Raw genomic sequence first — 23,606 nt, 5'->3', positions numbered from 1 at the left:
AAAGAGAAGAAGCTTTCCCCAGGAGTCCCCAGTACACTTTTCCTTAGACCACAAGTGACTCACAAGCCCAGCCCGAACTACACAAGTGAGAGAAATGGTATTTTCCATGATTACATTGGGTATCTAATTGATATGGGGTAAGATGACCTCTCTGGATCAGTGGACACTTCTATCAAATCAGAGTCCTGTTGGCCAGGAGGGAAAAAGGAAAGAGTGTTTACAAGGCAGCCAACAGGGCCCAGTACAAATAGGAACAAAATGGTGGTTAGAGGGAGGAAGAGAGGGCAAATGTAGAAAGAATCAGGTATTGGCCAGGCGCAGTGGCTCACGTCTGTAATCCCAGCACTTTGGGAGGCCTAGGCAGGTGGATCACCTGAGGTCAGGAGTTCAAGACCAGCCTGGCCGACATGGCGAAACTCCGTCTCTACAAAAATACAAAAATTAGCTGGGCGTGATGGCAGGTGCGTGTAATCCCAGCTACTCAGGAGGCTGAGGCGGGAGAATCTCTTGAACCCAGGAGATGGAAGCTGCAGTGAGCCCAGAGCCTGGGCAACAGAGCGAGACTAAAAAAAAAATAGAAAGAAAAAGGAAAGGAAGAAAGAAGAGAGAAAGAAAGAAAGAAAAAGAAAGAAAGAAAGAAAAAAGAAAGAAAGAACGAACTAACGAACAAAAGAAAGAAAGAAAGAATGAACGAAAGAAAGAAAGAAAGGAAGAAAGGAAGAAAGAAAGAAAGAAAGAGAAAGAAAGAAAGAAAGAAAAAGAAAGAAAGAAAGAAAGGAAGAAAAGAAGAAAGAAAGAAAGAAAGAAAAAGAAAGAACGAAAGAAAGGAAGAAAGGAAGAAAGAAAGAGAAAGAAAGAACGAACGAATGAACAAATGAAAGAAAGAAAGAAAGAAAGAACGAACGAACAAAGGAAAGAAAGAAAGGAAGAAAGGAAGAAAGAAAGAGAGAAAGAAAGAAAGAACGAACGAACGAACGAAAGAAAGAAAGAAAGAAAGGAAGAAAGAAAGAACGAAAGAACGAAAGAAAGAACGAAAGAAAGGAAGAAAGGAAGAAAGAAAGAGAAAGAAAGAACAAAAGAAAGAAAGAAAGAAAGGAAGAAAGAAAGAAAAAGAAAGAAAGAACGAAAGAAAGAAAGAAAGGAAGGAAGAAAGGAAGAAAGAAAGAAAGAAAGAAAAAGAAAGAAAGAACGAAAGAAAGAAAGGAAGAAAGGAAGAAAGAAAGAGAAAGAAAGAAAGAAAAAGAAAGAACGAAAGAAAGAAAGAAAGAAAGGAAGAAAGAAAAAGAAAGAATCAGGCGTCCTAGGAGGAGGTGAGGTCAGGGAGGTGGGCAGGGGACCACGGATTTGCTTGTGAACAGGCTGCATTCCTCATCTGTGAAAAATGAAGCTGATAATAATATATTTCATAGATGTACCAACAGTACGTGATAAGACTCACCATTGTGTAATGTGCCGTCAAGAAAGAATAACAACTGTCAATTAAACTCTGCCATGTCATCAATTGTAAAATATACTCAACTGTAAAATTTTGAGATGTTAAAATGTGAAAAAGGAAACAAAAAGTGTGTGTGGTAGAACCATTGAAATCTGGTGGTAGCAACCTATGGGGCAGAGGCAGAACTGGGGTTTCCCTGCAGGATCCCTCTTTCTGTTCTTCCATTGTTGTTTGATATTTGTGTTTCTTCCAGTATTGTGAAATTGTTTCTGTAGTTTGTTAGGACCATATCTGAGAGTGGAGCCAAGAGGTTTGACTCACCTGATGGGATGGAAAAAGTCACATGGGCCGGCTGCGGTGGCTCACACCGGTGATCTCAGCATTGTGGGAGACAGAGGCGGGAGGATCACTTGTGCCCAGGAGTTTGAGATCAGCCTGGGCAAAATAAGGAGACCTGCTCTGTACAAAAACAATTAAAAGTCACCCTGGCTTGGTAGTATGTGCCTGTAGTCCCAGCTACTCATGAGGCTGAGGCAGGAGGATTGTTTGAGCCCAGGAGGTTGAGGCTGCAGTGAGCTATGATTGTGCACTACCCTCTAGTCTGGGTGATGGAGTGAAACCCTGTCTAAAAAAAAAAAAGAAAAGGAAAAGGAAAAAAAGTCACGTGGTATAGTGTGAAAACAACATAAGTTTGAATTCCTCTTGGGCCCCTCAGCTTTGATGGGACTTTGGGCAAGGCTCCTGCCTTCCCTGAGCCTCTTTCCTCTTCTCGCTCTCCTGGTTGCTGTGAGGATTCGCGGAAGTGGTGTGCAGGAGCCTTTTAGCTCATACTCAACACACAGTAGGTGCTCTATCTGTTCCCTTCCTAGAAAGTGGGGAGAGATTGGAAAATAGGTCCCCCGAGATAAAAATAACCTTTGTCTCAACTCTCCTTCAAAACCCACCTGCCCTAATGAAGCTCCATCTTGCATTTTGCCTTTGAGTCAACAGTTCCTAGAAATGGACACAGCTTCTCAGTACTCTGCATGGTGGCTGAATCAGCTCTCACCAATCTATCACATGCAGCCGGACGTACTTGCTATTTCAGTCACACTCGCTAAGTGCTTCCATCTAAACCTCTTGAGGCTACAAGGTACCAAATGTTTTGAATTAATTGGCTTCTATTTTCCTTTCTGTACATGTGCTTCAGTGCCTTTTTAGGGTGAGATTGACTCACAGAGTCCTTCCTGAATTCTGGCAGCCCTGATTCAACTTGGAGTTAATTATCTCTAATATGCTGTACAATTCCCTCTGTACCTTTTATGACATGGAGTTGAGGCATAATTTATCCAAGTCTATCATTGGAGAATTTTTTTTTTTTTTTTAGAAAAAAAGAATGATGTGTGTGCCTTGTAAGAAAATCCACTCAGCCCATTAATTGTTTATTCACTGGGTGTTTCTTGAGGACAATCCTCTTTGCCCAGCATTGTGCAAATATGTCCCTTATAATTCATGACCAAGTGATAGGCATGTCACAAGCCTAGCAGTCAGTATTCTTACTCCCATTTTGCCAGGGAAATACTTAGTTTGGAATGGGGAATGGCTTGCTGTAGTAGTTCTTCTCCATTTGCTGTCTCTGTCATCTCTTTGTGCTGGGGTCCTTGTCCTCTGGGCTTCCTGCTGGGTTCAGCCGATGGAGGCACTAGCAGGAGAAGAGAGAAGTTGAAGTCTTTCTTCCCCATCCTTACCTAGTTAGGTGCCACCTGTCTGCCAGTCATTGAGTCCCTCCATGTGCGTAATGCCTGATAGACGCCAATACCACTGTTTCCTCCCTCTGTCCCGTCTGCTCTGGAGGGGTAACAACTCCTCCCTGTTGCTCTTCTTTGCGTGCTTCGTCATTCCTGGTTTGCTTCCTCATCCTCCCAGCACCTGTGTGGTCCCTTCCCTCTTTTTCTTTTCTTTTTTTCATTTTAGAGTAGAGAGATGGGGTTTCGCTCTGTCACCTGGGCTGGAGTGCAGTGGTGCAATCATAGTTCGCCGCAGCCTTGAACTCCTGGGCTCATGTGATCCTCCCACCTCAGCCTCCCAAGTAGCTGGGATGATAGGTGGGAGCCACAGCACACAGCATGTGGTCCCTTCCTTAACGTCTCTTCACCTGACCCATCTGCAGTGAGTGGCGTTTCCTCCAGGACCCTGACTGACACACTCAATCAAGACCACGCAGCTGATAGCCACATGGTGGGCCTGGGATTCCACATTCACCACAAGTCCACTGTCTCTTGAGTTCTGCCCTCCAGTGTCTGTTATCCTGAGAACTTGGGGTTTTCTCGGATAAGGAAAAGAAAGGTGTGTTTTATCTTCAAATGTCTTTATATTTTTGATAGGACACTTGGAGGAAATCAGGCTTTTTGAGAATTCAATGACAGCATATGTGTTTCACTCCCAAAACTCTATTCAAATTCATCCCATTGAAATCAAACCCCTAGTTCCTTTTGAAAGACTATTGTCCAGCGGTAGCTTCAAAGGCAATAGCAGGAAGCTATATCAACCTGCTAGGGCTGCCATAACGAAGTACCACAAACTGGGTGGCTGAAAACAATGGAAACGTGTTCTCCCACAGCTCTGGAGGCCAGGGTTGGAAAATCATGGTGTCAGTAGGTCCCTGTTCCTCTGAAACTCTGGGCAGATGCTTCCTTGCCTCTCCTCGCTTCCGGTGGTTTGCTGGTGATCTTTGATGTTCCCCGGCCTGCAGCTGCATCACTCCAGCCCCTTCCTCCGGTGTCATATGGTGTTCTTCCCTTATGTGACTGCATGTATGTCTCTTCTCCTCTTCTGGGAAGGCACCAGTCATATTGGATTAACAGCCCACCCTACTCCAGTATGACCTCATCTTAACTAATGACATCTTCAACAGCCCTACTGTCAAAGAAGGTCACACTCCAAGGTATGGGGGTCAGGGATTCAACACGTCTTTTTGGATGACACAACTTAACCCATAGCAGAGCTGTCACTGAGGACGGTACTGACTTGGGGCAAAGAGGGTCTGATGGCCACTTGGAGACTGGTTTAGCTCCAAGTGACAGTCAGACCCTCCTTGCCCCAAGTCAAAAGAAGAAGAAAAGATTTAATAAAAGAAAAAAATCAGGAGCTATGATAAACATTTAAGGGTGGGCAGACCTTTTTTTCTTAATGGCCACAGGCAACATTGTTTTCTGAGCAAAGCCATCTTTATATGAATTTCTTATCTGGAGTGACAGGGATGGGGTAGTGGAGACTTAGAGAAGTAAATGATTGGATAGTTCATCATTTTCACAGAGCTGAGAGGACCTGTGGAGGCATTCAATGTGTGTGTGTGTATTGGTGGCTGGGCAGTGGGGAGCTGGGGAATGAAGCAGATGTTTAAAAAAATTCCCTTTCCTGTCTTTCAGAGCAATATTTCTCAGTCTGCACCAGCCTGTACAATACGCAGGAGTGGGAGACTGCAAGGGTAGAGAGGACAAGAGAATCCCAGGGCAAGGGGAGAAAGGGGCATGGAGGAAAAGAGACTTTGGAGAGGTTCTAGAAAATTGCAAGAATCAGCACCTCTTCCTTCCTCTTTCCTCCTTCCCTTCCTGCCCTTCTTTCATCTGTTCCTCTTCCAGACTTCCCCTCCCCATCCTTGACTGGCTCCCAGTGCATCACATATCATGATCTTGCTAAAGAAAGATGAGGAATTAGGCTGCCTGGAGTCTGCAAATTAAATGATTGAGCCAAACACAAGTGAGGGCCACCGAGGCGGCATGTGGCAAGGAAGCTGTGACAGTATATCGAACATGTCATGTCCAGCAATGACAGGACATTGCCTGAGCTGTCTCCAGTCTGAGCAGGCATTTAATGAACAAATGCAGAAGCACCCCAAGGATCTGAGAGGAAACTGCCACAGGGGTGGAGAGATAGGAAGCCTCAGAGCCCCACTCTGGGTGCTCTTTTCAAGGCTTCTTGTTACAGGAAAAATGTGATTTACATCTTTTTTTGTGGCTGTGAATTATATTAATGAACAGCTATGTGCTCACTGAAGTCATTGTGACCCAGAAGAAATTGTTTCAACAGTATTTGAATTCCTCATATTTAAATTCTCTTTCTCTCTCTCTCTCTTTGGAGAGAGAGACCTGTTAAGAGAAATATTCACACAGTGCCAACAAGTACAGAGTAAAGCACACACTTCCCTTCCATCTCTGATTCCTGGTTCCCCAGAGGCAACCTCTATTACTCGTTTTCTTCAATTAGTTATCTTCAAAAAACAAAAAGTCTATGTCTTGTTTGTTTGTAGTGTTGTGACTGTTTCAAATGAAAGTGCTCTAAAGTAACACAAGAGGGTCCGCCACCCCTGCACCACCAAAATAAAACTTGTTTCTCTGGGGAGTAAGTTTTTCTTCTACCGGGTCATATCACCTCAAAGTGAACAAGCAGGGCTAGAACACATGACCAATTAAACCTGGAAATACCCTGTGAGGTGGGTGTTGTTACTGTCATCTGTAGGCGTAGTTATCCCCATTTTACTGATGAGGAAACTGAGTTCCAAAGACTAAGCAACTTACCTAAGTTCATAAGAAAGACAAAGTCTGACCATAGGTCTGGTGGACTCTCTTCAGCGCATTGAGCTGCATTCTAGTGTTTTCCAAGACTATTGGTCTATTTCATGGTCAATGATTCCCAAATAAATGAATAAATAAATGATTAAATCAGGCTGGACACGGTGGCTCATGCCTGTTATCCCAGCACTTTGGGAGGCTGAGGCGGGTGGATCACTTGAGATCAGGGTTCCAGACCAACCTGGCCAACATGGCAAAACCCTGTCTCTACTAAAAACACACACAAAAAATTAGCCATGCATGGTGGTGAGTGCCTGTAGTTCTAGCTACTAGGGAGGCTGAGACAGGAGAATTGCTTGAACCCAGGAGGCGGAGGTCGCAATGAGCTGAGATTGCATCACTGCACTCCGGCCACCATCTCTAAATAAATAAATAAATAATTGAATACATTGATCCCCAACAAATTTTTATTAAGCACCTATTATGTATCCTACTAGGTGATTTAGGAGGATATACAAGTAAGGGATGGTGCATATAAAGACGGCTGCACATTTTTGCTTCTCCTTTCATGAAGGAGAGGAGTCTATTTTGAATCTGAACTGGCCCTCTTGCTTTGCTTTGACCAAAAGAATGCAACAGAAGTGCTTCTGTGTAATTCTCAAGGTTGGGCCATAGGAGATCTGCAGCTTTCATTTTCACACCCTTTGAATATTCCCTTTTAGAATCCAGCTGCACATGCCACATAGAAAGACCACAAGGAGAACTGAAAAGCTCAGTTGACACCCCCAGCTGAGTTCCTACCTGACAGCCAGGACCAACCACCAGTCATGAGAATGAGCCATCTCAGCTGAGTTGAGCCTCTGGGAGGCTACAGCTCCTGCCAAAACCATGAGGACCAGAAGAACTGCCCAGCAGAGCCCAGTCAGCCCTGAGTCATGCTATACAATTGGTATTGTTTTAAGCCACTAAGTTTTGAGATGGTTTGTTACACAACAGATGACTGAAACATAAGGCACATCCTTTGCCAAACAAAAGGATGATGATTTACAAACAAAATTCTGATGATCTGCTGTGCTGCTGTATATCCTTTTTATACAGCTATTTTCTGTTTAAATAGATAGAGTTCTGATTGCAGTAGGAATCCTGACTGACACAGGAGACACTGAAGGGCTTTTTAAAAATTTTTTTCTGCTAAGAAATGCCAAGATTAAGTCTGCACTTTAGGAAGACCATGGCTGTGATGTAGAGAATAGCTAGAAGAAGAAGAAGCTGCAGGCAGGAGAACATCAGGAGGCCATTGGAGGTTATGATGGTGGGGAAGTTGGAGGATGAGCATGTTGGAGAGATACTGAGAATGCAGACTCTGTAAGTCTTGGTGATGCTGAGGTAAGACAGAGGCAGATGTTAAGGAGGATGTCCCTGACTTGATCAACTGGGTGGATGGCAGTGTCATTTCCAGAGATAGTAAACCCTGGAGAAGGAGGGCAAGTAAGTTTCCTTCTTTCTTTAGTGGGCAATAGCACAGAGTAGTTGCTGGGCTCCTATCCACCCTCCAATCATCTGGTCATGTCACATCTCTCCTTAAGGCCCTTCATGGTGTCTCCATTCTTTCAGGATGAAGCCCACCATCCTCAGTGACTTGCTTCTTACTCCCACAGCCTCATCCACAGCCTTCCTCTTTGGTTCCAGGGACATGTCAGTCCACACATACACCATGTTCATGCCTACTTCCAGGCCTTTGCTCCCGCTGTTCCTTTTGCCTGGATTGCCCTTCTCTTCTTTGTTTGGCTGATTCTTATTTCAAGATTCAGTCACCACCTCCTCCAGAAACTTCCCCATCTCAGGATAGGTGCCAGTCCTCCAAGACCCAAGAACACCCTATGTTTACCTACGGAGCTGCCCTGATCAGATTGCATGGTCATGAGCTGTTTCTCTCATGGCTCCCCTGCCAGACTGAGAGTCCCCTGAGTTTGGGTCTTCAGAGCTGGCACAGAGCTGGGATAGGGCTTTTCCCATGCAGGACCTCACTTCTCAGCTATACTATTATCAGCACTGTTCTTGTTGTTGTTGCTTCTACTTTGTAGTGAAGTGCTTCTGGGGAAATACCATCCAGATGAATTTATACATGGACTTAAAGAGTGGAAGAGGGGATGATACGGTTTGGATGTTTATTCCCTCCTAATCTCATGTTGAAATGTAATCCCCAGCACTGGAGGTGGGGCCTAGGGGCAGGTGTTTGGGTCATGGTCAGATGCCTCATGAACAGCTTGCTGCCCTCCCCGTGGAAATGAGTTCACATGAGAGCTGATAGTCTTATGTTTTGGTTTTTGTTGTTTCGAGGCAAGGTCTCACTCTGTTACCCAGGCTGGAGTGCAGTGGCACGATCTCAGCTTACTGCAGCCTTGACCTCCTAGGCCCAGGTAATCCTCCCATCTCAGCCTCCCAAGTATCTGGGACCACAGGCATGCGCCATGCCTGGCTAATTTTATTTTTTTGTACAGGTGGGGTCTCACTCTGTGGCCCTGGCTGGTCTCAAACTCCTGGGTTCAAGTGATCCTCCTACCTTGGCCTCCCACAGTGCTGGGATTACAGGCATGAGAGAACTGGTTGTTTAAAAGTGTGTGGCATCTCTTTCTCCCTCTTTTGCCCCCTCTCTTGACACATGATATGCCTGCTCCCCCTTCATCTTCCACCAGGATTGTAAGTTTCCTGAGGCCTCATCAGAAGCAGATGCCAGCACCATGCTGCTTGTTCAGCCTGTAGAACTGTGAGCCAAATAAACCTCTTTTCTTTATAAATTACCCAGCCTCAGGTATTTCCTTATAGCATTGCAAATGAACTAACACAGGGTACCAGCATTTCAGAGTTGAAAAGTAAGATCAAGAAATAGGTCCAAAGTTTATACACAACTTCTTCTGGTAGTGACTTGAGCTGGAGGACAATTAGTCCCCAGGTGGTGTTTTACAACTACAAGTCTCAGAGGGCATACGGAGACTGAAGAATATAAAATTGCATAGGAAAATTGGGGAACTTCAGGGGAAGCTAGCTTCTGGGAAGTAAAGTAGCCCGGCTTGTCCCTACCTCCTTAATTCCAGACCCTATCCCCAAACTGCTTGCTGGTTCAGGGCCCTCAAATGACACCCAGAGCTTTATATCCCAGCCCTGCCTTCTGGAGTCATGTCTCAAACTGCAGAGCAGTGGCTATAGAAGAGTCCTAGGGAGTCACAGTGATGTAGGCCCTGCAGGAAAATTCAAATTCACTCTGAAAGCTCCTACTGTCTTTTTTCTTTCTCTGGAACATTTGGCTGCAGGTTTTTGGGGCTAAAGAGGGGAATAGATGCTATTGGACCTTACCATTGGCATTGCAGTATTGGACACATGGGCACAGGATTCAGGTTGGGGGGCAACATGCCTGCTAGGACAAAGCAAGTGATGCAAATAGGTGAACTGGGCCAGGTGTAAGGCCATAGAGAATGATGGGAAATGAGGAAAATTAGGAAGCCCTGCTCCATCCAAAGGGAGCAGGCACCACTCAGCTCCCACAGATTCTTGCCACAAGGGCATGTTGGTCCAGGGTGGCCAGATCCTCTCATTTTTCTTCAAATGAATTTAGAAGTCAGAATTTGTATGTGAAGTCTTCCAATATTAAACATGGAACATGAATTTAAAAATCTTTTTAAAACTTTTTACCAAATGAAGCACAAGGCCCACAGGTATCCAGGTGGTGACCTCTCTTCTACTGACATCCTGTGCTCCAACTTATCATCCATATCTCCATGTTTGCTACTGCATAAAGTCACAGAATCTACCTCTTATACTTTCCAGCATTTGGGTCACTGGTAAATTTGCAGGTGAAGTAAGGTAGCAGAAAGATTTTGGGAGTCAGAAACAAAAGTGAGCTTTGAATCTCAGCTCCCCTATTTCCTAGCTATGTAGTCTTCACTGAGCTTTACTTTCCACATCTGTAAACCAGGGACAATAATTGTAGTAGACACTGTTAGTTGCATGCAAACAACCATCCCTACCCCCATGCCTTGATCCTTTCATGGTAATAGGAAATAATTTTGTTCAGGCATTGGAGGAGCAGCAGTGAGCTCAAGGGGATGAATTGTGCTCAGTTTAAGTCATTGTGGGGACCGTATTCCACTTTGCCAATGATTTGCCTAGGGACAGCCATGAGACCCGGCTTGGAGAATGAGTTGGGAAAGGAAGTCTGCTGAGGAGGTTCCTGAGATATATTTTCCTCTCAATAAAAGAGAAAGTCCAAATGAAGAAGAGTCCCCTTTCTGCCATCACCCTGACCTTCCTGTCTGGGATGCTGCAAGGTGAGACTGTGATGCTTAAAAGCTGTGGCAGCCATTTTGTGACCGTGAGGGAAAGGTCAAAAGAATCACAGAGTTGCTGAGCCAGAGTGCTGGCCGTGTGGAGCTTCTTCTGAACATTTTGTTGAGAAATGTTAGTGTCTCTATTGTTGAAACCACTTTTCCCAAACCTGCACATGCACCAGAATCATCTGGAGGGCTTGTTCAAACACAAATTGTTGCCCTCACTCCCCAGGTTTCTTATTCAGTAGGTCTAGGGTGGAGCCCAAGAATGTGCATTTCTGACAAGTTCCTGGGGGATGCAGATGATTCCAGTGAACCACATTTATTTTGTTTTATTTTTTTTTTTGAGACAGTCTCACTCTGTCACCCAGGCTGAGTGTAGTGATATGATCACAGCTTACTGCAGCCTCGATCTCCTAGACTCAAGTGATCCTTCTGCCTCAGCCTCCTGAGTAGTTGGGACTATAGGCACGCACCACCACACTCGGCTAATTTTTATTTTTTTATTTCTTTTGTAGAGATAAGGTCTTGCTGTATTGCCCAGGCTGGCCTCAAACTTCTGGATGCAAGCTATCCTCCTGTCTCGGCCTCCTAAAGTGCTGTGATTATAGGTGTAAGCTACCATACCTGGCGTGAACTATGTTTTGAGAGACATTTTTTAAGCCACTGTTAGCCAGATGTCCTATTAGTTGCTGCTGAACACCTCCTGACTGATGTAACGACACTTACCTGAGAGAGGCATGGTGGACGTGAATGGAGATATCATATGTATCAAGCAAAAGCATAGTGTTTATTTGCATAGACTTTAGCTTCTTTCTGCCTCTCGTTTTCATCTGAAGGTACTGTTGTCCATTCAACTGTCATCTAGCTTGAACCAACAGTAAAATGAACCTAGAGAGCTGCTCTCTCTCTCCCCCACCAAAAAAAAAAAATCCATGATGCCAATCATAAAGACAACGAAGTTTCCACAATGTAACTTCTAGAAGAAGATCTCACGTCCAGCATGTCTGGGAAATCTCAATGAAAAGCACATTATGGGACTGGCTTCCACCCTTAGTACAAGATGTCAGTTTACACCATTGGTAAATTTAATCTGTTGAGACACAGCTCTGATTTTACAATGTAAGGGCTTGTGATCAAGAATTCAATGTGTGAAATTTCCCTATATAGCTCTCTTCAGAAGCCTCCCATGGGCTTATCTCGTAGACTAGACACCTACCTGGTCATGCTCAGAAACCAGCACAAACTATTTACCGCCATCTCCCATCCCAGCCAGAGCCTTTGTAAAGCTTCCTGTTCTAGACCTGCCTCTGGGACTCTTGGCCTGCTGTGCCCCTGTGATCATGCTCTTTCTTGTCTTTTTTCCTTTTCACAGATGTCTCCACTCCTACTGCCTAGGAAGCCTGTTCCTATTCACTGAGCCCTCAGCAGTCTCTTTTTTCAGGCTATGCTGGTCTTTTCTGCCCAAGGTCAAGGGCCTTAAGGGGAGGCATTGTGGATCAGTAGGAAGAGTCTGGCAAAACTGCCCTTAAGAGGACCCCAACCCTGCCCCCAGTTCAGCTCTGGTCCTCTCTGGGTCGAGTCAGCAGGTCAAAGGGGTATGCTCAGGAACCTTCTACAGCAGCCAGCCTCTTTAGCTCTAATGTGCAGATCATCACCTGGCGATCTCGCTAAAATGCTAATTTTGTCTAGGTGGGGGCCTGAGATTCTACAGGTGCCACAGCTCCTACTTGACGACAGATGACACTCACAGTAGCAAAGTTTTAGACCTGCACTGCCAAACAAGGCAGCCACTCACCCAAGTGGCTACTGAGTGTCCAAAATGTGGCCAGCCCAATTGAGATGTGCTGTCAATGCAGAATACACACTGGATTTAAAAGATTTCGTACAAAATAATCTGTTGTTGTCAGGGGCTGAGAGGAATGGGGAGTGACTGCTCACAGGTACACAGCTTCATTTGGAGATGATGAAATGGTTCTGAAATTAGGTAGTGGTGATAGTTGTACAACTTTGTGAATATACTAAAATCCATTGCATTGTGTACTGTTAATGGTGAATTTTATGGTTTTTTGTTTGTTTTTGTTTTTCAGACAGAGTCTCACTCTGTCGCACAGGCTGGAGTGGAGTGCGATCTTGGCTCACTGCAGCCTCCGCCTCCTGGGTTCAAGCGATTATCTTGCTTCAGTCTCCTGAGTACCTGGGATCACAGGTGTGCACCACCATGCCCAGCTAACTTTTTTTTTTTTTTTGAGACAGAGTTTCGCTCTTGTTGCCCAGGCTGGAGTGGAATGGTGCGATCTCCGCTCACTGCAACCTCCGCCTCCCGGTTTCAAGCAATTCTCATGTCTCAGCCTCTTGAGTAGCTGGGATTACAGGCATGCGCCACCACTGCCAGCCAATTTTGTATTTTTAGTAGACACGGGGTTTCTCCATGTTGGTCAGGCTAGTCTCGAACTCCCAACCTCAGGTGATCTGCCCACCTCAACCTCCCAAAGTGCTGGGATTACAGGCTTGAGCCACCGCGCCCAGCCATGAATTTTTGTAGTTTTAGCAGAGACGGGGTTTTGCCATGTTGGCTAGGCTGGTCTTAAACTCCTGGTTTCAAGCGATCTACCCGCCTCAGCCTCCCAAAGTGTGGGATTAAAGGTGTGAACCACCGCCCCTGGCCTAAAATTGGTTTTTAAAAAAGAAAAAAAAATTAGTGCAAAATAGGATGTAACATTTCTATCACTGATTACATGTTGGAATAATATTTTGGATACATTGGGTTAGATAAGATATACTGCTAAAATTAATTTCACATGCTTTTTTTTTTCTTTTTGAGACACACGCAGTCTCCCTCTGTCACCCAGGCTGGAGTGCAGTGGCGCCATCTCGGTTCACTGCAATCTCCACCTTCCAGGTTCAAGCAATTCTCGTGCCTCAGCCTCTCAAGTAGCTGGGACTAGAGGCGTGTGCCACCACGCCCAGCTAATTTTTTGTATTTTGATAGAGATGGGGTTTCACTGTGTTTCCCAGGCTGGTCTCAAACTCTCGAGCTTGGGCAATCTGCCCAACCTCAGCCTCCCAAATTGCTAGGATTACAGGCATGAGCCACTGCACCCAGCACTTTTTTTTATTAAAAAAAAAAAAAAATGTGAGCTATTAGTATACAGTTGACCCTTGAACAACACAGGGTGTCAGTTGAACTGCATGGGTCCACTTACCCATGAATTTTCTTCTGCCTTTCCCACCCCTGAGACAGCAAGATCAGCTCCTCTTCTTCCTCCCCCTCCTCAGCCTACTCAACCTGAAGACAACAAGGATGGAGACCTTTATGCTGATCCACTTCCACTTAATGAATAGTAAATATTTTTCTCTTCTTTATGATTTTTTAATAACATTTTCTTTTCTCTAGCTTGCTTTATTGTAGGAATACAGTGTATAATACCTATAACATACAAAATATATGTTTATTGGTAAGGCTTCTGGTCAATAGCAGGCTATTAGTAGTTTGTTTTTGTTTTTGTTTTTGTTTGTTTTTGAGACAGGGTTTTGCTCTGTCACCCAGGCTGGAGTGCAGTGGCGTGATCACAGCTCACTGTAGCCTCAGCCTCCCAGGCTCAAGTGATCCTTCCTCCTCAGCCTCCCAAATAGCTGGAACTACAGGCTGCACTACCACACCCAGATAATTTTTCTTTATTTTTTTTTTTTGTAGAGACAGGATCTCACTAGGTTGCTAGGTCTGGTCTCAAACTCCTGGGCTCAAGCAATCCTCCTGCTTCAGCTTAGTAGATAGGTTTTAAGGAAGTCAAGTTATAAGCTGGTTTGACTGTGATCGGGGGGTACTGCACTAACCTCTGTGTTATTCAAAGATTAACTATATTTTAAATTACACATGTGGCTTGCATTTACGACTCACATTATGTTTCTATTAGATACCAATGTTGTAGATCATGGTCTACGCACACATTGGGGACTAGAATGCCTTGCCCAAACAGCTATGAGCTTATTTCCAGAAACTGCATGGACTCCTTCCCCAGGTCTGTCCTCCCAAAGGCTGAGCAAGCCGCCCATGCGCAAACCTTGAAGCCCGTTGGTGGCCAAGGGTAGCTGTTGGTCGGAGGGGAAATAGACAATGGAGTTTGGCTATGAGGCCGGGGCACCCTCAGGTGTTTTTGCCTGCACAAGGCCCATCTCAGTACAGATACAGACCAAGGCGGGGAGAGAAGTGGGGCAGGAGTCGGGCCTGGGGCTGGGGATTGGCTTTCCAACGTCACCACCTGTAGGCACAAAATGCTGAGGCATCTGAGATTTCTAAATTCAGTCTTGGCCTTCCAGATTGTTAGGCAGATATATTTTGTCAAGGTATGCAGCTAGAACATATTTTATTTAACAGTTCATTAGCTTGATTTATAACTTTTAATATTTAGACGTATAATATGTGGGTCTCTGTTTGTACTCTTGCCCTGGGCAAGTAAAGTAATTACCATACAGGTTTATAAGGGCCGAGATACAGGATGTACGTGGTGCAGTGGGAGGCTAAAGGAGGGACATGCTCTGCCTGGGACGGAGTGGCCTCTGAATAACAATGAAATCTAGGGGAAAGGGTCATGGCTTGGGACCACGACTACAGTGAAAAGAAGTCAAACCTATTTTTCTTTTCCTTGGCAGAAGGCAGGAGGAATACCTGGGCATCTGGCTGCTGGGCTGGGGACCCTGGTGAGCCAGCCAGTCTTACCCCCCTGCACTGCCTCACATTTGCAGCCATGGGGCACCTGCTTGTGCCCCATCTGTCTGGTTCTTCAGAGTAAGAAGAAGATGGATTCAATGCTGAGGGGGCCCAGAGTCTCATCTGGACCTTTTACCAGCCCTAGTTCTTTTACACTTCCCAAAGGCAGTACCATGCACAAGATGATACGACATCCTGGGGAAGACTTTGGGATAGACCTCGGTGTGGGACTGCTTGGGATTGAACTTCAGGTCCCTTTCTCTGGGTCTCAGTTTACCCATCAGTAAAATGGATTTGAAAATAATAGTACCATAAGAGAGTTCTTAGGAGATGAGCTGAGATAATATTTGTAAAGAACGCAAAGCACTGTATACACCCCAGTCCTTACTAATTTTATTGACAGATGGAATGCTGTGGGGTAGAAGGTAAGGAACCTGGCTTAAAGACCACACTAGGTTTCAGGACCGAGGTTTCAACCGTGTTCTCCTCTCCAAAGCTTGTGTTCTTTCCCGCTCTCACATGTGAGCATTTCTCAGCCACAAAGATAAATTCATCTTCTCTTGCGTGTGAGGTGTATTCATTGAGCTGGAGAGAGAAGACTAAAAATAACATTAGGTGTAAATTTTATCCAGTGAGAAGGGCTGTGCCTTGGTTGGGCTGGGCATGAAAGGAAAGGCTTAGCTCTCCATTTTCTCCTTGATTTTCAACCAAAGGCCTTTGGCCTGAAAACACACCTGAGCCTGTGATGAGTTTTGGAAACCACAATTGTGATGACAGGGCAGGAGACCTTGCCAAGGCTCTCCGAGACTTGACCCTGCCATCCCCGCTACAGAACTCCCCTCCTGCCCTCTCCTTCTCCTCAGAGTGCTAGAAGGAGCCAAGCGGGTGCTCTTCTCAAGATCTCATGTGCATGCAAAGACCCAGATCTTCCCAACGCTAGCCACTGCTCAAATGTCACAACCAGAGAGTCTCCCCGACCACCCTACCTCAAGCCTCTTCTACCTCCCCACCCCAACCCACTCTCCAGCATGGTGCCCCCTTTTTAAGTCTCATAGCCCTTAGAGCAATCTGAAATTATCTTGTTCATTTCTGCGTCAGTCTGTTTCTTGCATCCTGCCCCTTTAGCGTGGGAGCTGGAAGACAGCAGACCCGGTGTGTCGCTCACTGCTATGTCTCCAGAGCCTCCAACGTGCCTGATGCCTATTAGTCCTCAAAATTTTTTAGTAAATAAATGTATGCATGGAGGAATGAATGAACGAATAAATGAAACCTCAGTTTTGGTCCCGACTGTGCCACCAAATTGCTTTACCTCTGGGTCGCATTCTTCTCAATTATGAAATGAGAGGGCTGCATTCGATTAGGAAATTTTTAGCGGTACTTTGTGGGTAACACTGAAGGGTTTAAGCAGGAGCATCATGTGGTCACATTTGTAGTGAAGACAAAAAGAAAATGACCCTGGGACCCAGTAGAAAGTGGATTGAAGGTGCCTATTCTGGAGTCCAGGGAGTGGCCAGGAGCTGTGACAGACATACAGGCCAGAGACAAGTGAGTCACCCAGGTTTATCAGGAGACAGCAGATAAAGCTCACAAACCCTCTCTCAAGTGACAAACTGCTACCAGGAACCCAAGCAGATTCTGGAGTTCTATATGGGGTGGTTGAAGCCTCTCTGTCTCTATCTCTTCCCCACACACATATAAACACTGGCCATCCCCTCCCCTGCTTCATTGTCACCTGGGGCTTACCATATGATGACAGGTAAATCAGGTGATTGTGACAGATTACAAGAATATTTAATATTGATGAATCTTCTTCCTAGTGACTACTTATATATCATTGACCCTTTTCCATGTGGAGCTTACAGTAGTACCTATAATATTATGTATGTACAGTAACACAATACAATACAATAGTAAACTAGAAAGCTATACATAGAGAACAAATCAGGATTAGGGAAAGATAGATTTAATAGATCAGGACCAGGAAGGAAGTTAGGACATAAACAAGCAGACAAAGGATTCTAGGCGTTTATCAAAGTTGGCCACATATTTAGATTGAGCTTCCCAGTGGCCAGAACAAAAAGGAAAACATGATGATGCTTGAGAATATGAAAAAAAATATGATGCTACATTATTTGTGCCATATAAGGAAAAAGTATACTAATGTCTCAGGAGTAAAACTTTCTTTTTTTTTTTTTTTGAGACGTAGTCTCGCTCTCTCACTCAGGCTGGAGTGCAGTGGCATGATCTCAGCTCACTGCAACATCTGCCTCCTGGGTTCAAGCAATTCTCTGCCTCATCCTCCTGAGTAGCTGGGATTACAGGTGCCCACCACCATGCCCGGCTAATTTTTGTATTTTTAGTAGAGATGGGATTTCACCATCTTGGCCAGGCTGGTCTTGAACTCCTGACCTTGTGATCCACCCGCCTCAGCCTCCCAAAGTGCTGGGATTACAGGCGTGAGCCACTGTGCCCTGCCCAGAAGTAAAAATTTCTTTTGCACCTGAATTGGAAATGACTTACATTTTTTTAACATGAGATAATCCTATTTATTTTTAAAAACATAAGTATACATAGACAGAAAATTTTGAGGAAATACACCAAATCATTGATTATAACTATTTAGGTAGTAGGATGAGAATGTTAGTGACATATTACTTTCTCAGTGACCTTATGAATTTTCTAAATTTTCTGGAATACATGGTTATTGAATTTTTTTTTTTTTTTTGTATTTTATATATTCAGGCTGGAGTGCAATGGCATGATCAGCGCTCACTGCAGCCTTGAACTCCTGGGCTCAAGCAATCGTCCTTCTTTAGCTTACCAAATAGCTGGGACTACGGACACATGTCATCATGCCTGGCTAAGTTGATTTTTTTTTTTTTTTTTTTTTTTGTAGATTCTTGCTATGTTGACCAGGTCTTGAGCTTCTGGCTTCAAGTGATCCTCCTGCCTCAGCCTCCCAAAGTGCTGGGATTACAGATGTGAGCCACTGTGCCTGGCCCGGATGTTGAATATATAATCAGAAAACTACAATGAGTTTTTTCCAATTTTTAAATTTGTGGTAAATATACATGATATAAAATTTTACTACCTTAACTGTGTTTAATATATACAGTTTAGTGCCATTAAATATATTCATAGTATTGTGCAACCATCACCACCATCCATGTCCATAATTCTTTTCATTGCGTAAAACTAAAACTATGTACCCATTAAACTAGAACTCCCCATTTCCACCTCCCTCCAGCCGCTGACAACCACCATTCTGCTTTCTGTCTCTGTGATTTCTGGTACCTCTAAGTACCTCATCATGGGTTTTTATACAGGGAGAAATAAGTGATGTCATGTGCATTTTCCAATTTAAAAAAATAGAAATCAGTGGTAACAAAGACTTTCCTGAGACTGGGTAATTTATAAAGAAAAAGAGGTTTCATGGACTCACAGTTCCAGGTGGCTGGGAAGGCCTCACAATCATGGCGGAAGGCAGGTCTGAGAATGAGAGGCAAGTGAAAGCAGAAACCCCTTATAAAACCAACAGATCTCATGAGACTTATTCACTACCACAAGAACTGTATGGGGGTAACTGCCCCCATGATTCAATTATCTCCCACTGATTCCCTCCCACAACACATGGGAATTATGGGAGCTACAGTGCAAGATCAGATTTGGGTGGGGACACAGCCAAACCCTATCAGTGGTGTTAGCAATCATTCTATAGGAGGAGTAATTTTTTTTTATTAAGAAAGGGAGACAGGGCTGGGTGCAGTGGCTCACACCTGTAATCCCAGCACTTTGGGAGGCCGAGGTGGGTGGATCACGAGGTCAGGAGATCGAGACCATCCTGGCTAACACAGTGAAACCCTGTCTCTACTAAAAATACAAAAAAAATTAGCCAGGCGTGGTGGCGGGCACCTGTAGTCCCAGCTACTCGGGAGGCTGAGGCAGGAGAATGGTGTGAACCCGGGAGGCAGAGCTTGCAGTAAGCCGAGATTGCGCCACTGCACCCCAGTCTGGGTGACAGAGAAAGACTCTGTCTCAAAAAAAAAAAAAAAAAGAAATGGAGGCAAAAAGTGGAAGGACTGAGCTACTTATGTATCAGCAACATGTGTCTGAATTTTGGGGTATAAATTAATTAAGCCAATAATCATGAGTTTAAAATCAACTCTTCCTCTCAGTAGAACAGTGAATAAAAATAGCTACAATTTACTGAGTCTTTAGGAGGATATGTGCCAGGCACTTGACTAAGCATGGACAGAAATGAGCGCAGCCCTCCTCCAGCCCTGAGAGGTAGGGTTCTTGTCCCATTGAGAGATGGGTTTAGCTAGCTCCTGTGCTGTGTTGGAGTTACACAGCTCTTCACACTGGTCCTTCTGATCCCAGATTCCTGGCCCAGTGCACAATGGGACTCTTCCTCTCTTGGGACAGCCTGCTAAGTGTGCTGAGGATATGGGTAATGGTGGCAAAGCCCGTTGTGTTTCATACCAAACCAAAAAGGAGGAATCTTGCAGGAGGTTCCATCCCAGGATAAATGCAAAAAAATGTCCAGATCAATTTCAGGAGGAGAAACTGAGCAGTCCACCAAGATGTAGCAGATTACTACAGTTAGGGGGCATATATGCCTTACCTTGCTTGTAGGAGAGAGGACAATCTCGCTGATAAGCCCTGAGTAGCCAGGCTGTTCAGCAGGTCCCCCCAGCCCCTGTTTTTTGTTTTTGGTTTTGTCTACATGGCACCACAACACTGACCTCACTGGAAGACATAGTGAAAAGTGTTGTTGTTGGGAGAAAACAGCCACAGGGTGCTCTGTGTCTTCGTTCACACTTCATTGTAAGCATGGGTTCTGGAGTTAGAAAGCATTGAATTCAGGTTCTGACACTTTTCTCACTAGATTCCTGTGGCAAGCTACTAACCCCCTCTAATAATAATAGTGCTGACCTCATAGGAGTATTGTGAGGGTAAAGTGAGATGCTGGTTGTCAGGGGTTTTGCCCCATGTCTGGCACACAGCAAGTGCTTAAAAGGTGAGAGTTATAATTATTCACTAGCTTAGATTACAGGCCATCCCTCAACCAGCCATGCTGGCCAGGCGATGTCATGCTCTGATTGGGTAGCCCTGGGTCACAGTTGCATTCTGAAAAGATGATACTGTTGCATGGACTAGGTATTGCAGGAAGGCAAGGGTGTGGACAGTGACTAGGAGATATTGCAGGTATTCAAACAAGAGATGATGTGGCTTGAAAGAGGGGAGCGACTGTGGTGCCAGAGGTGAGGGCCAGGCATTCTGCTTCTGGAAAGCTGTAGGGAGTAAGTCATGAATTCTCTTTCGGTGCCCCAGTAGCTCTGCTTCTTCTTCTCCATGGGAACAGGGAAGGAGGAAAACACTAAGTATCAAAGGTAGAGGAACACATACCATCAGGCTAGCTTTCCTGTACCAGATCAGGCCACCAACATTGCCCTTCTTGGCATCTTGGATTTCTAAGAAAATGCAACCCCATGGAGGGAGGGCATATTGTTAAGCCAGAAATAGGCTCAAGAGCACACTGTCAGCCATGCAAACCACACACCACAACCAGCCCTTTATTCATGGGGTGCTGGGAACTATCTTCCTCAAGCCTCTACAACCCATCCTTGATTGCAAGCAAGTCCCTGGGTTTCAAAACAGGAAGTAGCCCAACTTGAGTTGCTCTTCTTCCTGGCAGCTTCCCTTCCCGGCAGTTCCTCCTCCAGACACAGAAAGAGGCAGATGTTTTGCAAAGAGCAAGACGACACTCTTCATGGAGCTCTGGGGCAGGAGACAAGATGTACAATGGCACAGGACAGGGGACCCGAGTAGAGGACAGCATGGCAGGGCTGAGGCATGGCCCAGCAATTCCGTATGAGGCACACCTGGAATTGATAAAGCAAGTATCATACAAGATGGAGAGGGACGTGTCTCATTTGACAGGCTTTGAGTTAGAACAGCCAGGATTCACATCTCAGTCTGACTCCAAAGGCCCAGACTTTCTTAGTCAACCACCTGATTGTTTTCACCTGCATAATACCTCATGACTCCAGCTGATATTTTTCCCGCTGGGTTGGATGAACCAGTGGGAGAGCAATCAGAGACCACTGGCATCCATTGCCAGGAGAAAAGAATGGCCTTGTAGCTGTCTATACACTTATATGCATGTACTTTGCATATTGCAGAACGTAATGAAAATGTTAGGGCTTATCACTATGAGCAGTTCTACCATTTATCATACTGATTCCTCTCTAAATTAGGACAGTCTAATTTCCTTGAAGTCAGAAAGCACCTCTATCAGTTTCATCTTGTTCATCCAAAGGATGGTACCCCATCAGTATCTCACACATGGCAGTTCATTGTATATTGCTTTAAATGGAAATGAATTGAATTATGCGTTTTATCTGTGCTCCACAGTTCTTCAGAATTTAAATGATTGCCTCATCGATGTTAAAGAGCTTTTCAGAAGCGAACATTTTCTCTAAACTCTGAAGGGGGTTGCTAAACATTAGTTTCAAGGAGTGTAAGGCCATGATATTGGGTCTCAATACACAGGGGCACGTTTCTCAGAAGGAGACTAAGACACGCATGACGGTGCTGTGTCCAAGACACTCATTGTGCCTCCCAGTTTGACTTTGACAAGAGTCTGACCAACACCCAAAGCCCTCCTCAGCTTAAACTAAGGCTTGTCTTGCCAGAAACCAAAGTTCCCAGCCATTAATCAATGTCTATTCCCTACCAGGCTGAGAATAGACTCCTTGCTTGTAAAGACATTCAAGGAAGCTGCCAGTGGCTTCTGGTAATCACCAGTGTGAGTGGGAAAGACACAAACTATCAGCGGGTTGGGGGAGAAATGGAACATGAGGGGCTACTGTTTTTGGCTTCATGAAAAGCAGGGTGTAATTTTTCAGAAAAAAATAAAATAGTGAAACACGAAGAACATAAGAAGGTCAGTGTCACTTCCTAGTTCACCCTGAGTTAGACTTCAAACAGTGAGTCCTTGTTTTCCGTCTTTTCTGTGGGGCAAGATGTGATTGCAACTGAAGTACATTGATTAACCCAAAATAACTTTCCCTCAATTTGCTGGATGCCTAGGAATACTCCGGAGACCCTGCTTTTGTTTTGAGTTAGCCATTTGGGAGCTTGGCACCGATCCCCGTGTAGCGATTCAAACTGAGTGAACCAGAAAAATGTCAGGAACTACACAAGGACATATAGTACAGTTTAATTAGTTTAGAGAGAGGGTGGGTCCCCCCCCTTCTCCCTAAACATCACTCAAGCAAATTGTTTTTTTTATGGTCTTGTTAAAATAATTTCATGGTTGCAGTTTTGTTCTCATACTAACTAAGCAGGACCGCGTGGGTTATTAAAAATGGTAGTCAGCCTGGAGAAGGTGGGTGCATTCTGTTTGCTTTTAAAAAACATAGGAGTTTAATCACCTGGCTTGTGCAATGACATATTAAAGAATGTCAGCGCAAGGCTGAAGCTCCTATTAATAATAGTCGTTAGCTAGGAAATTCTTCTGCTGACTTTAATCGGGAATTTTCCATAGTAACCAAGGCTGCCCACGGGTAGCCAGGCAGTACGGATTTTCATTCCATCACGCACATTTTTCTGTTCATTGTGATACAGAGAACATTACTTACTGGAACATGTGAGCAGAGCTATGCTCTCTGGGAGTGGAAATCTTTTACTGCTCCTCTTTCTTGGAACAGTTCCTCAAAAAGATTGGAGAACTGTCGTCTTTCAAGGAAGACGAGCCACCTGTTTCAAAATACAGGCCTGTGCAGTTAATTCCAGGCTTCTGCATCTTTCTGGCATTTCTCTCTCTTCTGACATAAATCTTGTAGTCGTGACAAAGATGAGAAATCAGGGCAACCCTTCTACCTTTTGTGGGAACCAGATTCTGATTGCACAGAGACATCATTCCCCGGCTGAAGAAACTTCCATGGCTCCCCATGGCCCATGCGATAAAGTTTGGACTTTTTTAGCCTGATGTTCAAGGCTGTTCATAATCTGGCCACAAACAGTTTCTGGCTTTCTCGTCCCACCAGGATAGACCTTAGTCACACTAAGCAGCTTTTTGGGGCTTCCTTAACGTAGGCCCTTCTCTTCACCTTGGAACATCATTCTCCATGTCTGTTGGACAAAATCCTTCTCATCTTTTGAGGCAAAGCTCAAACGGCATCTCCTATAGGGAGTCTTCCTTAAAGCCTGTGCAGTAGGGACATTGAAGCTGCCTCAACGGCGCCTTGTGTAGCTACTCCTGGCTATGGCATTTAGAGATGGTATGTGCGTTTCTGTGTGTGAGTGTGTAACATAAAACTACTTTTTATGACATCTACCCTTCAGAGAAGATGGTGACTCCCCAGAGTATTGCTGCTCTAAATGAGGTTGACCGCATCAGCTTCCTCTGGGAGTATATTCGAAATGCACAATCTCAGGCCTCACCCCAGATCTACTGAATCAGAATCTGCATTTCATCAGATCCCCAGGTGAATCCTTTGTGCATTCAAGCTTGAGAAGCACAGGTCTACAGGGCCCAAACATCATGAGGGTCTTGAATTCCTCCACAGTACATGGCT

At 44.8% G+C, this 23,606-nt stretch overlaps 1 long non-coding RNA gene across 1 annotated transcript; it reads right to left on the bottom strand.

The window, feature by feature from the left end:
• Nucleotides 1–15,393: 15,393 nt before the first annotated feature.
• Nucleotides 15,394–19,938, bottom strand: LOC129037014 (uncharacterized). Its single transcript, XR_008502717.1, has 3 exons — nucleotides 19,767–19,938; nucleotides 18,464–18,510; nucleotides 15,394–15,620 (listed from the first exon to the last, which is right to left on the bottom strand). It is a non-coding gene; the product is annotated as an uncharacterized LOC129037014 (long non-coding RNA).
• Between the last annotated feature and the right edge of the window lie 3,668 nt (nucleotides 19,939–23,606).

The sequence above is a fragment of the Pongo pygmaeus genome, chromosome 4 (genome assembly GCF_028885625.2).
Source record: "Pongo pygmaeus isolate AG05252 chromosome 4, NHGRI_mPonPyg2-v2.0_pri, whole genome shotgun sequence".
Lineage (NCBI taxonomy): Eukaryota > Metazoa > Chordata > Mammalia > Primates > Hominidae > Pongo > Pongo pygmaeus.
The sequence above is the reverse complement of the archived record's forward strand: the minus strand, read 5'-3'. Positions and strand labels throughout refer to the sequence as shown.